General features: G+C 65.9%; 1 protein-coding gene across 1 annotated transcript in view; it reads right to left on the minus strand.

Annotated features, from left to right (window-relative positions):
• Positions 1-2,762, minus strand: part of SIRT6 (sirtuin 6) — a 5,689-nt gene extending 2,927 nt beyond the window's left edge. The window contains exon 1 of the mRNA XM_038163639.1: positions 2,758-2,762. The gene's annotated coding sequence lies outside the window, so the exon portion shown is untranslated. The remainder of the gene's footprint in view (positions 1-2,757) is intronic.
• Between the last annotated feature and the right edge of the window lie 991 nt (positions 2,763-3,753).

A 3,753-nucleotide genomic window follows, 5' to 3' on the forward strand; every position in this document is an offset into this window, starting at 1 on the left:
ATAGGTTCCCCCCCCCCCCCCCCACAGCAGCAAAGCCATCACAAGGATTTCACCCAAAAAAAGGATTTTCACCCCAAAATAACGGTGCAAACTGGCAGCAGGCTGCTGAAGCCACCCTGCCGTTCACTGGGATTTTTTTGCCCTTTCCATCAGCTCTTTTCCAGCTTCCAGCCCAGTCCTGCAGCCCTGATGTCGTCTCTGCACCAGGATAAACCCCTAGGAACTGGGGTTCTGTTCCTCAAAAAGATTCATTAATTCAAGGACAATCAGAGCCCAAAAGGCCGCTTTAAAACCCCCAACTCTTTATTTATGCCATTATTGCAGCCACGGAGTAAAAATGATGCACTCCTGGCTTTGAAGTAGAGCAAACAAACCGCCCGAAATGGTTAAAAAACCCCAATTAAATGGTGAAAATCCTGCCCTTCCTCCCTGCCTAAGGACTGGAGCTAAGGTCAGCTCTTTCCTTCCTTAATCTGCGATTTTTTATCTGGATGGCAATTTCCCCTGGGCTGCCAGCCGGTTGGTAAACGGCCTCTTTTGTCTTTAGCCCTTCCTTTCTCCTCAGGAAAATGGAACCCGATTTTTCCGCCGCTGCCGTTTGTACACCGGTGCCCGGTGCCGCGAGCCCGGCGATGCTCCCGCCGCATCCCTGGGCTCGCTCCCCGCTCCGGGTGCCGCGGGACAAGCGGGCCCGGCTGCCTTGGGCACCCGCCCGGGCCTTGTTGAACGTCCCCGTCTGTCACGGCGAGCGGCCGGGACACGATCCAGGAGCGCTTTGCGGCCATCGAGTGCCAAGCCGGCACGCCGCGGGCGCCTGGCAGGCGCGGCGAGGGCTCATCGGCGTTCCCATGGCCCAGCACGTCCCCACCCCGCCGTCCTTTGTCCCCGCTGAGGGTTCTGTGCCTCCTCTGGCCTCCGAGGCGGGACCCCGCACCCCTTGTTTGGGAAACCTTCGGCTTCGCTGAGCCCGGGCTTTGCTCGGATCGATGCTCCAGCCGCTCCGAACACCCCGCGGGGATCGATGGACAAGGCAGGGGACCGCCTGCCCCGAGGGACGTGGATGATCCCCCGGCAGGGCTCTGCCTGCAGCGCTCACCTCCGCCCTGCCCTGCCGGGGTGCCACCCGGCTCCCGGGCAGCGCCACCCGCCTGTGCCACCACCGGGGCTCTGCCCACCGCCGTCCCCGGGGCCCGTACCTGCCCTTCCTGCAGCTGCCGAGAGCTCCCACGGCCACCGAGAAAACACCAAAACCACCAGAATCCCCCCGAACCGGACCAGCCGGTGGCACTGGGGACATTCCCCTGACTGGGGGGACACCACCGCCCATTGCTGAGCTTCCCCTTCCCAAATCCTTTCCCTGCCCTTCCAGACCCTTTTCCAGATCCCTTTTCCAGACCCCTTCCCAGATGCCCTGCCAGATCCCCCCGCTCCACTTCCACAGAGCAGTTGAACCGCTAAAGGCGATCTGACAGCCAGCGATGGCACTGTGCGGGGCCGCTCCCGGGCGGGTGCGTGTCCCGAGTGGGCTCCAGGCCGGGGCAATGCCCCGTCCCGGGCGGGTGCGTGTCCCGAGTGGGCTCCAGGCCGGGGCAATGCCCCGTCCCGGGCGGGTGCGTGTCCCGAGTGGGCTCCAGGCCGGGGCAATGCCCCGTCCCGCCCTGCCCGTGCGCCTGGAGCGGTGCGAGGAGCATCCTCAGCGGAGGAGGAGCGGCCCGGCCCATGGCAGAGCCCTGTCCCAGCTCAGCACACGCGTGAGCTCCTCACAGGGGCCACCCGGGGGGGTGACACGGCCAGGGACGCTGGTGACAGCGGCGTCCCGGCGAGGAGCTGGATCCCGTGCTGGGCGACGGGCTTTCGAGGAAAAGCGATGCGGGGAGAGGGAAGAGGAAGCTGGAAAAGCTCCAAGATCAGCGGCACTGATACGAAACCATGAATTATCCTCCGGCTGTGCCGGCTGCGGGGCCGGGCAGCCCCTCGGAGAGCCGGGGAAGCGGCACCGACCCCGGCCCCGCCGCCGCGGCCGAGCCGCTGCCATCGTCAGCCGGAGCTGCGATTTCTCATCAATCCTAAGCGGCTAATTAACAGGCGCCGCGGCCGGGGCTGCTCCCCGCATCCATCACGGCACGCGGCCCCGCATCCATCACGGCCCCGCCGGCGGCGGGGTCGGTGCCCGCCGTACATCACCGGCACCGGGGCTCCGCGCCAGAGCCGCCGGCCGGCGGGAGGGGCCCTCGGCGGGGCCAAACCCCGGCTTCGGCAGCTCGGGAGCATCCCGCGGCACCGGGCTGCGCCGGCTGGGTCGGGAGGGCTCCGGTTCCCTTCACCCCCCTCCGGCAAGCGCTAAGCAGCTCGGCTTCCCGGCATCCCCACCATCTAATTACAGCCAAAATGAAGCAGGGAACGATACCTCGCCGTTAATTAATAACTCGTCACGGCTCAGAGCAGGCGGAAAGCGTGAACGCCGGGTGCCGGCGGATCAGGGCGCCCGGGTTTTGGGGTGCAGGGGGGGGGCACAGGCACCCTCGGAGCCGGAACGGGAGCGGGGAGCTGAAAAACGACATTTAAATAATAAATTCCAGCTATTAAGAGAGGCTGTACCTGGGAGCGCCGGGCAGCGCCGGCGGCCAGCGGGGTAATTAGACCGCGGCTGAAATGATGAAAAGATATCTGCAGGCTTTGAGGCCGAGGCTTTGAAGCTGTAAATCCTGTGAAGGCAGCATCCCCGCACGCACCCGCCGGGAGATATTTACCCGGGACCTGCTTCCCACCATCCACGTGGTGTGCAGAGCCGAGGAAAAAAATCCCCCAGCCACGGGAAGATGATGAGCCCGGAGGGATATTCCCGGGCACCCCAAATTCTGTGCTCTGGGGAAGGAATTCTGTGCTCACCCTCGGCTCCGGGGGGGCACCGGGGGGGTGCGGCGGCTCGGCCAGGGGCTCCCCCAGGGCTGCGATTGGCCGTGCCAGGCGTGCCAGAGCCTCGTCCTGCGGGTGTCGGAGCTTCTGGGACCAAGTGAGAGGTTTCGGTCAGAGCAGGGGGTGGGCGAGCTCGGCAAGGGGGGGCCAATGCCACCAAGTTGCTGCTGGGTCGGTGTCGCTGGGCGGTTCCACCGGCCCAGCCCGGCCCGGGGCGCTGCCCCTGCCCACGGAAAGGTTTGGATTTCAAACACCCCTGTCCCAAGCTGGCCTCGCACACCCCCACGGACACACAGACACCGCTGCGTGAGCCCGGGTATCCGCCCGGCCACCCACGGCAGCCCTCGGTCCCTGGCACCCGAGGGGCTGTGCCAGGTCACCCGAAGGGACGTGCCCAGGCTGCGGGGTGGCACCTGCCCCAGAGAGGCCATCCAAGCGGGAAGATCGTTGGATTTTGGCCTCTCACCTGCCCAAAACGCCTCGGCACGGGGGGCTGGGGCCGGCGGTGCCAGGGATGCCACCGGGACGCGGCGTGGCCGGACAGGCAGAGCCCAGCGGGAGCGATGCGGCAGCTCGGCACAGGGGTAATTAGCAGCTCCGATTCCAGATCCTCATTAGGGGCTGGCACCCCCCGCTGTCGCGCTCCGTGCAATTAGTCGCTAAGTAACACGCGGATATTTATACCCCGGCACAGAACCGGGCCCGGCGCGATGCCGGCATCGCCATCGCCGGGATGCTCCGGATGGGACCGGCCGCTGCGGGGACATTTTGGGACAAGCAGCTCGGCCTTGCTGGCCAAGGAGCTGGGATGAGAGTCCGAGAGCCACCCCGGGGTGC

This window comes from Motacilla alba, chromosome 28 (assembly GCF_015832195.1).
Source record: "Motacilla alba alba isolate MOTALB_02 chromosome 28, Motacilla_alba_V1.0_pri, whole genome shotgun sequence".
Lineage (NCBI taxonomy): Eukaryota > Metazoa > Chordata > Aves > Passeriformes > Motacillidae > Motacilla > Motacilla alba.